The sequence below is a fragment of the Balaenoptera musculus genome, chromosome 11 (genome assembly GCF_009873245.2).
Source record: "Balaenoptera musculus isolate JJ_BM4_2016_0621 chromosome 11, mBalMus1.pri.v3, whole genome shotgun sequence".
NCBI lineage: Eukaryota > Metazoa > Chordata > Mammalia > Artiodactyla > Balaenopteridae > Balaenoptera > Balaenoptera musculus.
Genome location: NC_045795.1, coordinates 93897311 through 93910627, shown reverse-complemented (window position 1 = coordinate 93910627; position 13317 = coordinate 93897311).

The window sequence follows — 13317 nt, the reverse complement described above, 5'->3', positions numbered from 1 at the left end:
AGAAGAGTTTTTTAGAACAATTTTTATTTACTTTAGAACAGGCTTTATATTTTAGAAGAGTTTAAGGTTCATAGACATATGCATAAAGTATAGACAGTTCCCATATATCATCTCTCCAGCCCTCTCACCCCCATATACAGTTGCTCCTATTATTAATATTTTGTATTATTTTAGTACATTTGTTACAATTGACGAACCGACACTGCTGCATTACCATTAACTAAACCCCATAGTATACATTAGGATTTGCTCTTTGTGTTGTACAGCTCTATGGGTTTTGACAAATGCATAATACATATCCACCATTCTAATATCATACAGCATAGTTTCATCACGCTAAAAATGTCCTCACAGTCTATTTTTAATTGATGTCACTTTGGAGATACTATAAACATCTTACAACAGTATAATTTTATTTCTTCCCCCCTGGCCTTTTTGTTATTGTTTTCATATGTTTTACTTATACATATGTTACAACTCCACAATATATTGTTATCATTTTTTTGCTTTAAAGAGTCAATGTTAAGGAAATTTAAATAATAAAAATAACCTTTTGTATTTATTCATGTGGTCACTATTTTTAGTGCTCTTTATTTCTTTGTGTAGATCCACCTTTCCATAAGGTATTATTTTCCATCTGCCTAAAGTATTTCTTTAATTTTTCTTATAATACAGGTACTCTGGTGATAAAGTCTTTCCACTTCTGAATTTTGGAAAAAGTCTATTTCACTTTTTTTTTTGAAAGATATTTTTCTGGATATAGAATTCTAGATGAATTACCTTCTTTGAATAAAGATGTAGCCCCACTATCTTCTGACTTACATTTTGTACAACAAAAAAAACTTGCTGCTACCTTGTCTTCTCTTCTTCTACATATAATGTGCCTTTTTTCAATAGCTGCTTTTAAGACTTTTCTCCTTATCACTAATTTTAAGCAATTTGATCATGGTGTGACTTGGTGTTGTTTCCTTCACATTTCTTGTGCTTGGAGTTCATTGGGCTTCTTGAATATGTGGGCTAGAGTTTTCATCAAATTTAGAAAAATTTCAACCCCTATTTCTTCAATTTTTTTCTGTATCCCTCTCTCTCTTCTACATTCAAAGACTCCAACTGTAAATATATTAGGGTGCTTAAAGTTGTCCCACATATTACAAATTTACTTTTAGTCTTTTCTCTTGATGTTTCGTTTTGGATGATTTCTATTGTTATGTCTTCAAGATGACTAATCATTTCTCTGCAACAGTTAATATGCCTTTAATGCCTTTCAAGGGTATTTTTCATCTAAGATATGGTAGTTTTCATCTCTGGAAGTTTAACGTATATCTTTTTTTATATCTTCCATAACTTAATGTCTTTAATCTTCTTGACTTTCTTGAACATATGGAATAAAGTTTTAGTAATCATTTAAATATCCTTGTCTAGTAATTCTATCATATGTGACATGTTGGGTTGGGTTCAATGTTTTAATATTTCTCCTCATTATGGGTTATATTTTTTTACTTTTTGCATGCATGATAATTTATTGGATGTCAAAAAAACATGAATTTTACTTTTATGGGTGCTAGATATTTTTGTATCCCTGTAAATGTTTTTAAGTTTCATCCTGGGTAGTTTTTAAATTACTTGGAAACAGGTTGATCCTGGCAATACAAGAACAACATTTGTCTAGAGTTAATTCTTTTCCACAACTGAGGCAAATCCTTCCGAATAATCTACCAATATCTCATGATTTATACATTTTCCAATCTGGCTGGTGGAAATAGAAACTATTTTCAGCCTATTTGCACTTTAAGGATTGTTCCCTCTAATCCTTCAGGCAGGTCTTTTCCTGGCTTTGGGTAGTTTTCTCATATGCATGTGTTAACAGTACTCTCTGCTGGAGAGTACAGTGGGCCCCTCTGGCAATATCCAGAGTTCTCCCTCTGTAGCTCTTTCTTCTCCAGTACTCTGCCTTGTGAATTCCAGCCACTTTGGCCTCTGCAGACTCCCACGTCTGCCTTCTCAACTTAGGGAGATGGCTGGACTCTGCCTATATTCTTCTTACACTGAACTGCATCCTATGAACTCTTTCTAGGTAGTAAGTTAGGACAATTGTGGAGCTCACCTCCTTCATTTCCCATCACTTAGAGATCACTAGCTTTGGGCTTCCCTGGTGGCGCAGTGGTTAAGAATCTGCCTGCCAATGCAGGGGACATGGGTTCGAACCCTGGTCCGGGAAGATCCCACATGCCGCACAGCAACTAAGCCCGTGTGCCACAACTACTGAGCCTGTGCTCTAGAGCCCGCGAGCCACAACTACTGAGCCCGTGTGCCACAACTACCGAAGCCCACGTGCCACAACTACCAAAGCCCACGTGCCTAGACCCCGTGCTTCTCAACAAGAGAAGCCACTGCAATGAGAAGCCCGCGCACTGCAATGATGAGTAGCCCCCGCTCGCCGCAACTAGAGAAAGCCCGTGAGCAGCAACGAAGACCCAACACAGCCAAAGATAAATAAATAAAAATAAATATATTAAAAAAAAAAAAGAAATCACTAGCTTTCATTGCAAGCTATCAAATGTTTCAAAAACTGTTTTATGTATTTTGTTTCTTTTTGTGGTTTCAGGTGAAAGGATAAATCTCTTCACTGTTATTCCATCTTGGTCAGAAGCAAAAGTCCCTCTGTCTCATTCCCCCTTGAGTGTATTTTACACTCTAAATATTATCCAGTTCACCTAATATTTACTCTTACAGGCATCAAGTTGTAGATAATATTCAATAAAAGGTTTTGTTAAATTTATTCCATAACCATTAATTTATTGTCATTTTCCTTAGTGATATTAAATATGGTTACATTTGTATAAATGTTCCCACATATATTGGAGGAAAATATATCATGTACATTTTTATATTCAGGGATGGACGGATCTATGGTTTTATGATTAGCCATGAGGGAAATTTCTCTGTTGGTCAATGTAGGCATTGTTAATAATATCCCAATTTTTTCAACCAATCAGGTAAAAAACCTATGTAGCTTAATAGAGACATTTTCCAGCTGGTTAGTCAAACTAGATCTGTCTTGAGATGTCTCTTGCATAATACTGACAATATATCAATAATATACATTAAAAATGCACACACACACACTATGCATATTGTGGAGCTTTGTCTTTAGCTGCCAACAGGTCCAAGATTTTTAAAATCTTTGATTATTTTCCCCCACATATTATTTATTATAGACAGCGTAATTTTAATGATTGATTTTTAAAGTTTTAAATCCTAAATTCTCTGATGGTACCCATTTTCTCTTTATTTCATGCACATCTGACTTTTGCCTCCAATTATACCATTGAAAATACTACTGTCAAAATCAAAAATAAACGTCATACTATCAAACCCAATGGAATTTCTTCCCTTCATCACATTTAATATTTCAGCAGCATTTGATATATTTGATCACTAATTCCTTCATGGAATATCCATATTCTTTTTGCCATGACATTTCTCATTCCTGTCTTTCCTACTAAAACTCTGGGTTCTTTCATTATGGTTTTTTAAGAAAATTATTATTAATAAGACTTTATTTTTGGAGAAGTTTTAGGTTTACAGAAAAAATGAACAGATAGCATGGAGAGTTCCCAAATACTCCATTTCCCCTTACACATTTTTCCCTATTATTAACATTTTGCGTTGCTGTGGTACATTTGTCACAACTGATGAATCAATATTAATATATTATTAAGTAAAGTCCATAGTTTACATTAGGGTTCTCTCTTCCTGTTGTACAGGTCTATGTACAATATGTGATGTCATGTACCCATTTCAGTATCATACAGAAGAGTTTCACTATGCTAAAAATAAAAAATTCTGTGCTCCACCTATTTATCTCTCCTTCCCCCTGAACCTCTGGCAACCACTGATCTTTTTACTGTCCCCATAGTTTTGCCTCTTCCAGAATGTCATATAGGTGGATACATTATATAGCCTTTTCAAATCAATCTTCATTTGAGTAAATAAATTTATTGTCCTCCCAAGTGCTGGTTGAAGAAACTTTGGAATCATATTTAGCTATACCTCTGCCTCATCATCAACATAAAATGCATTATTTGTTCTACCTAGGATACCTCCAAAATATTTACTGAATCTCTTTACTTGTGCTACTTCCTACCATAGTCAAACCACTGGCACATCTCATGTGTACTAATACAACATTGTTCTAAGAGTCTTAAAAGTCTTCCTTACTTAAACTTTGCTCTCTCTCCAATACATTCTCTACTAAGCATCCAGGAAACTCTTCCAGAAATGGAAAACAGACCTTGTCCTTTCTCTGATCAAAGTACTTATATGCTTCTATTTTAAGAGCTTCCATTTGCTCTTAAAATAGAAGGTGAAACCCACAACATGATCTACAAGCTCCTGCATGACATAGCTCCTCTCATTCTCTCCAGGCTCGCCTCTCACCAACTTTTCCTTTCTTCTCAACATGCCAACTTTCTTTTCTTGCAAGGTCAGCATTTTTTTTCGAACATGGGTCTTTCCTTAGGCTGATTGCTCTGTCTGGAACATTCTTTCCCATTCCAAAAAAGATCACTCCTTTAGAGAAGACTCAAATTAATTCTCCAAATTAAATCGGGTTCTCCTGGTATCCACTCCAATGGCACTATGTACTATTCCTTCACAGCATTTACCACATTTTTGAAATTTTTAATTAATTGATTCTGAGACTCTAGGTATCTGGTATATATTTAAATAATTCCAAAGTAAATTTCTTCTCCCAAAGTCTTCTTTTCAGCTCTGTCACCCTAGTACCATTTCCTTTCTCCAGAGATAATTCTTTTCTAGCTCTTCCTGTATATCCTCTACATATATGCAAACATATGTATATGTATGTGTGTGTGCATATGTGTGTATTAGTGTCAGTCTTACCAACTATATTTTTAATTCCACATGGTCACAGCCAAATTTGTTTTGCTCAACTTTGTATCCCTTATATACCTGTATAAAGATGTCCTCCATAAATAGCAATCATGTGTGTTCATGAAGCTTTTCTTAATAGATGTTTTAGGGGAGATAAGAAGAATAAGTAACAACTAACTAAATGAGGATAGGGTAGAAAGAGATGTTATTGGTGACGAAACATTAGATAATACACAAAGGCTGCACGTAAGTAAGTATTTTGGGAATGGGAATCGTGGGTTGGACTAAATCCAATGGAGAGTTAAGGGAGAGGTTTAGAGGTAAGCAGAGGGCAGATCCTGAATGACTCAATAAAACAGAAGTGAAATTATGCTAACAGTCAGTTTAAATGGTCCTAATTAATCAGTTATTCATTATAATGATGCTTATTGCATGGCACGGTAGACATAATAAAATTCCAAATGAAAGTGGGAAACATGAAGGAAATTATGTCAGTGAGAGTTCTTTAAGTTTAAGAAAATAATAAAAGAAAATTGTATCCTCCTGCTAACATCATGCTAACATTTACAAATCCAATATTCTCAATGATGTTGGAAGGCAAAGTTGACACCATACAATTACCTGTGAACCATGCCAATGCGGCTGACATAAAGAAATGAGGTAGAATTAATTTGCTTATTCATGGAAATTAACTGGAAGAAAATGGTGAAAGTTATGTATCGAGAGCAAATTCAAAATTTATTTCATGTGAAAACTCAAAGACGAAGAGAAAGACTGAAAAGATTAACTTCCTTTTCTTTCAACTTCTGATTGACAAAAGAGATACATTCAGGATCAAAGCCAAAATAACCAGTGTCAGCCACCCAGCTGGTGCGGTTCCTTGATCAGCATTATCAGATTATAATCTTGGTGAATTACATTTCACATTCATTTATTAAGTCTTAACAAGGACTCATTTTTTTCACCATTCTTGAAATCCATCCACTCCCTTGTACCCATTATCAATACCTCCTTCCATGGTACTTTCATGTCATAATTGGGACAAATGTCATGGTCCCCTAAATGCTCTAAACTCTCTAACTTCTAGTGACCTTTCTAAAGTGAAAATCTAATCATCTCACTTTCTGCCTTAAAATTCTTCAATGGCTCTTTCTATTGTCATTGTGATATAGTTCAAACTCCCTGGCTTGCCTTTAAAATCCTTTTTGAATGAGCTTGAGAGCGTTTCTTCCAACCACTATGGACAACAGTATGGAGGTTCCTTAAAAAACTAAAAATAGGGTGGGGGTGGTGCTGTGATGAATTGGGTGATTGGGATTGACATGTATACACTGATGTGTATAAAATTGATGACTAATAAGAACCTGCTGTATAAAAAAATAAATAAAATAAAATTCAAAAAAAAAAAACCAACACTAAAAATAGAGCTACCATATGATCCAGCAATCCCACTCTTGGGCATATGTCTGGAGAAAATCATAATTCAAACAGATACATTCACCCCAATGTTCATAGCAGCACCATTTATAATAGTCAGGACATGGAAGCAACCAAAATGTCCATTGACAGATGAACAGATAAAGAAGATGTGGTATATATATAATATATACAATGGAATATTACTCAGCCATAAAAAGAATGAAATAATGCCATTTGCAGCTACATGGATGGACCTAGAGATTATCATACTAAGGGAAGTCAGACAGAGAAAGACAAATATATGATATCACTTACATGTGGAATCTAGAAAGATGATACAAATGAACTTATATACAAAACAGAAACAGACTCACAAACAGAGAAAACAAATCTATGGTTACCAGGGAGTAAAGCAGGGGGAGATAAATTGGAAGATTGGGATTGACATATACACACTACTATATATAAAATAGATAACCAACAAGAACCTGCTGTACAGCACAGGGAACTATACTCAATATTTTGTGATAAACTATATGGAAAAAAGAATCTGGCCTCTTTACCCCTTTAGCCTCTCCTCTTGTTTCTCCTTCATTTCTTACCTTCTGCTTCAGCCAATCAGCTCTACAACCAGTAAGTATATGCATATACTGTTTCCTCTGCCATTCATTCACAGTATTTCCCCATTTCCTTCCTTAAAGTAGTATTTGCTCATTCTTCAGGATTTTGCTTAGATGAAGGCTTTTCCTGAGAACACAGGGCTTTGCCTGTTATTCCTCCTTCGTATTCCCAAGACACTCGTCAATGTCTATTCACTTTTCTCTTCTGACTTCTCACTATTCTACTAAGAGCTCCCTGAAAGTAGATACCCTGCCTTATCTATCTGTGTGGTTTGGAGATGTATCTTAATGCCTGACAGATATTAGGTTTCTTATTATTAACTAAATAATAATATAAGAATAATTCTAGCAACTACAACAAGTTGAGCACCTAATTTGTGCCAGTACTTTGCCAAATACTCTACAATTTTTTTCTAATTCCATCCTCAAACAAGTTTTATGAAATAAATATTGTCCTTTGTTTCTTAGGAGAGAAAACTTAAGTTCATAGAATTTAAAACTTCCTCAGCACCAGATAACTAATATTGGCAAAACTGGACTCAACTCATGACTGTTGAACACAGCATATTGTTACAAGCAAAATTTAAACGAATTCATCTTGAGCTGAGGTTGAAGACATGTGGAAAAATGCCAAAATGTGCAAGTTTGACTAACTGTGAGGTGCCAAACACATTCCATAAGCAGTCCTATATGCCATGTTCACTGCCACCTACTCAAATACTATGTAAGCAAATAATATGTGTTCAAATAATATGATTCATCCTATTAGCAATTTTCTAATTTTTTTCTTTTTGAAACATTTTGGCCCCATAGTTCCACAAATTTTCAAGAAATACAATAGGAAAATGTACTATTTATTCTTGCATGTTTTGCATGTTGAGGGATTGGGGCCAAAATTAGTGAATTGATAATGTATGTCCTTGACAATTAATTTGTCTGAACCACATTTATAAATGAATGAACAAATACATAAATTAACTTTTATTTCAACAGATGACCAGCTATAACCCTTCAAAAACATTACCATCTCATTTTTCATATATATTATGTTTATTTAATTCATTTATTTTTCTCCAAACCCATTATTTTCTATTACCATCCACTTCCATAGTGCTTACTGCTGTGGCTCTGTGCTATTTTTGTACTTCTCTGTATTAACTGATAGACCTACCACATATTTCAGAAAATCAACTTGAGGCTTGGAGATCATTTCTAGTCTATGAATCTATATTTAATTTTTTAAATCTACCAGTTAAAGAGAAAACACCTATCATTCTGAAAATACTGATTTAGGGAAGAATATTTGTAAAGTAAACTTTTTGGAGTAAGAGCACAAACCACATCCTAAAACACTTTTCAAAGTTTGGAGGAAACATTGTCTAGTTCCAGAGACAGCTGCGTTTCATTCATGACTCTTGAAAAAAAAAAAGGGATTTTCAAGAGGTAGAAAATAGATTTCTGAAGTCTCCATTCACAAATAATCATTCCTCACTCTAAACCTTCTCTTCAAGAATCTGTAAAATCTAAATTGTACTAAATTTCATATCAGGTCTCATAATTCTTCTCATTCCTGTATTTTCTGCTTTTGTTTTCTCCTTCTTTCAGTTCCTCAGAACTTCTATTTGATTTCTCACAAACATCATCAGAATGATGTAGGAGAAGGGAGACAACTTTCAAATCCATTTAGGACACTTACTTCGAATCCTATGAGTAATTTATAGTGCCAAAGGCAGATTATTTGGCGAGTCTTTGCCCCAGAATTAATAACAAAAATAGTATCAATAATGATATCGATCATTTGTTGAGTTCCTTCTATGAACCATTTAATGTATTAAAAGTTTTATGTACATTAGTCCATTTAGTTCTCTAACACACACATAAAACATAGGAGATAAATGCTATTAAAATTATCCTGATTTGTCAGATGAGGAAACTAAGTATCTCACCCAAGTTCAAAGAGACAGCAAGGGTGGAGACGGGGTTCAAAATCACATTAACAGACCCTAAAACTCTTCTTAACCAAGGCCAGAATGGTTAGGATGTCTTATCTAATACTTTCAGGAGGATTGCTATCCTAAGATTTCCTTTTATTTTGCAAATGTCTTAGATGGTTCTAAAAATAATAAATGTATGACCTAGGATCCTAGTGAACCCTAGATTAGAAATCTTTGAAAGTAAATGCGTAAAGGGAATCACCCCTCTTTTGGCAACATCTAGTGCTTACCTGCTCACTGATTTAAAATCCTGTTCCACTTGTGAAAGAGTGTCTAACATTTTTATAGTATCCTAACTAGGGCTGGACCAGGGCAAGACAAGCAAAGACCCTAGGGAGCAAAATTTAAGGAGGCACTCAACTCTCATTGTGGTGCAAGGAGAGGGTCTGCACCTGAGCACTTCCTTAAATTTTACTCCCTGGCCCCTCACTTCTCTCACCCTGATCCCACTTTCCTCCTAGCAATTTTAATTTAAAATCTGGATTTGCCTACCTAGGTTTAAAGACCCAAATGGAACTTGGCTTGCTATTAGTGACCAGTGGAAAATAGTTTATTATTTACTAAGAACTTATTTTTCTTTTTCAGAATATGTCTTAGGTATGCAGAGAAGTCTCTGGATCTTCAGCAAAACATATTATGTTCTAAAATGTTTTTGGGAAAATAAAATTGATAAGTTATCTTGGTATCAAAAGAGTGTCTGATAGATCATGTACACATTAATTAGCCAAGTTGGGGATGAACTGCCCTAGAACCTGCTCTGTTCCACGCAGAGTGCTAATTACTGACACCCTATTCTATAAAGTTCCTTCATACATGTTGGACTACACCCTGCAGGTCTGCAAGCCTTGTAGTTGCCCAGCCTTGAGACTGAAGAAAGAGCCCAGAGACAGCGACAGAGACATCAATGGTTTTTTGGATCGGGGATCTTACACAAAGGGTCCTGGGGTGACACCACATTGTGCGTGGCAGAAAGCAAGCAGGTATGGGAACAATCTTCCCAACTTGGGGGAGAAAGAGGCTACCATTTATAGGGGGAATTGACTTCAAGTGGGCTCATCAGTTACCAGGGCCTAATTAAGCCCTATACTTGAGAGGACTAGATAGTCATGTGAGTGAAGCAGGGACTGGTCCAGCAGGGGATGCGCAGAGAGCAAGAGAACAGCCATCTTGAATGGCCTGAACCTACAATATAATAAAATTTTATGACAATAATAAAAATGGGACATGTTTGGAGGGCATAGGATTTTGCTTTATAGTTTTAAATTTAAAAGCATCTTCATGACCAGAGGTCCTCTAGAGATACCTTTAAAATAAAAAGTGTTTTACCGCAATTTTCCAAATTGGAAAGTGGAGGTGAGAGAGATAATGGGACTTTCATGAGTGTAGCCCAATCAGGTCCCAACAAAGGTTTTCTCTCTTCATGTGCATTTTGTGGGTCTTAAATCATTAATTTAATGATTTAAACATTTTCCCATCTCAGAATTTCAAAGTAGTGAAAAAATGTACCTGGAAAATTCTACTCTTTCAGAACCTTTTGAATTCTTTAGATTTCCTGGATTTTAATCAATAGAATAAAATGATCTGGATAGATTGATATCTGTCCCTGAAAATTGTGCCAGCACAACTAGCTTGGCCAGATAATTCACAAAAAACACAAAGCATTTCTTTGCCTTGTTATGCAAATCTCCCTTATGCTTATCATCTGTTAGGGTGAGGGTTTTGAACCAGTCTGGAAAAAGAAACTAGAGACGAGAGCCAAATATCAGCTTTGATGCAGGTGATGTTAGTTGGGAAAACATGGCTTGAACCTGTGGCCAATGTGTAATTCCTATTAATCAATGAACTCGATTTCTATTAACTTAAGGCACCTGGTTTTTCATGCCTCCCTGAATCTCATCCTTTGGTAGTGCCCTTCCACAATGATTCTAGGCTTGGACATGTGACTTATTTTGGCCATTGGGACAGAACCAAAGTTGGTACAAGGGGCTAGTAAGTGATTCTTGTTTCAATAAATAATAATAATAATGACAAGTGGTTGTTGTTTTAAGTTGCTTAAACTGCAGGTAGTTTCTTATACAGTGATAGCTGTTACCCTATGCTTTCCTCTGAATTAAACTTATCTCTCAATCATAGTCAGAGAAGCTAGAAAACTGCATAGTGGTGTCTCCCTTCCCCTATCCTACTCTTAAAAGGGCAAGGAGTAGCCAGAGAAGTTTATCACAAGGAAGGAAGAAAGAACTGAGAATAGAATTTGTACAGCCCATAGGTAGGCAATCTTAAAGAGATAAATGCATGTAGGTCAGGGCACATGTAGGTATTAGCTGTTAATGCAGTAACCTCACCCAACAGAGAAATGTTACTTTAATGGATGTCAGACTTAACAAATTCCTAAGCAGAAAAATCACCTTACATCAGGAAATGTCAGAGAGAGTGGAAAGTTTTAGCTTCATTTCCAGGAGTGTCTTACCTAGAACTACAAAAATTGAAGAAGGGTGAAATTTCCACTTGATGAATTAGCATCAGTATGGAAGAAGGAGAGATTATGCCATCTTTCCAACACCAACACCACAATCAATTTATTGAGCACTTTCTGTGTGCCAAGCAGTCATGTATGCTAGGAGTCCAGCAGATAGTCTGACATTTGCTCATCATTTCACATACCTATTAGGCCTTACAATGGCCTGAAGTGGGAATTATAATATCTATTTACATAGGGGAAGAAATGAAGTCTCAGCAGGCTTTTAATAATCAATTCATGAACACTAAGGTAGTAAATGCAAGAAGCAGACTTGAATCAAGTGTTCTTATGGGACAATCCAACCTTCTGCTTTATACTATACTAGGTAAATATAAGTCAAGGGCCCATGTACTCAAGGGTTTTACAATGATGTGTGTGTGTGTGTGTGTGTGTGTGTGTGTGTGTGTTTCTATGCTAGGTGCTGATGGAGAAAGGATATGGGAGATGTTTCTGTTGGTTTAAAAGAGAAAGCTTTTGGGCTTCCCTGGTGGCGCAGTGGTTGAGAATCTGCCTGCCAATGCAGGGGACACGGGTTCGAGCCCTGGTCCGGGAAAATCCCACATGCCGTGGAGCAACTGGGCCCGTGAGCCACAACTACTGAGCCTGCGCGTCTGGAGCCTGTGCTCCGCAACAAGAGAGGCCACAATAGTGAGAGGCCCGCGCACCGCGATGAAGAGTGGCCCCCGCTCGCCGCAACTAGAGAAAGCCCTCGCACAGAAACGAAGACCCAACACAGCCATAAATAAATTAATTAATCAATTAAAATTAAAAAAAAATAAATAAAATTAAAAAAATAAAAAGGCAGAAAGCTTTTGGAGAAATTAAGATACGCACTGAGATCATAAGCCCAAGCTAGAGACTGAACACCTGTACTTCACAGTATTTACCTGAAGTTCTTATTGTGTGGAGACCACACACTTGTCTTGTACTCATTGCCCTTTCCGTACAGTTTCTGATCTCATCATTTACTTATTACACATAGGTTTTCACCCTCAAATGACTTCCTTTTCCTTCAGGCTCTTTTCTCTTATCAAAAATTCTACAGCTTCCTCTTCTACAATTGTCTGAATAAATAACCTGCCAGTTTATAATCCAAACTTACACATCATCAACTGCCTTTCTTTTTTTGTTCGAAAGGAAGCATTCACAATGCTGTTGAAGAGAGTTTGCTGAAAGGCCAGTGACCTGCATTTTTTGAGCAGAACAACAATCACAATGTGCCAAAGGCACAAAAAACTTGAGTGTTTTTTTGCTGTACATCATGACAGAGGTGCCACTTCTTCTGCCTTATTTCAAGTTGTTCTGTCTAAACTGGACATTCAACACAGTCAATGAAGCGATGAAAATAAAGCTAAGAAGATGAGTAATTTCCTTTGATAGATGTCATCAGGGTCACATACAACACTGGAAGAAACTAAATCATTCTGACTAGGAATGCAACTTAGACAGTCATGCAGATTGGGCAAAACCCAGTCAATATATTCTTCTTAAATTAATATCCTTCAAAGACCTAAAAGGTTCACGCTCTAACACTGAATCATAGGTATTTCCTACGTTATCATTTGGTAATGAAAGAAATTGGAAGAAAATATAAGCATAAAATTCTTTTTGGCATCTTTATATTTAAAAAATGAAAAGTATTTTAATATATACAAATGTTACATAGTTATCATTATTTAAATAGGCTGATCAATGTCTTATTTTGTTTTGTTTTGTTTCATTTATTTATTTTGTTTGGCCATGAGCACTCCACAAATATATGAAAATATTTTCTCACCCCTTCTATCCCTACCCATTCCCTGCTACCAAAAGTAGGAGACCATGGAAGGCAACCTACATTCAGAGCCCTTAAAGACTAGGGTTAAATAGC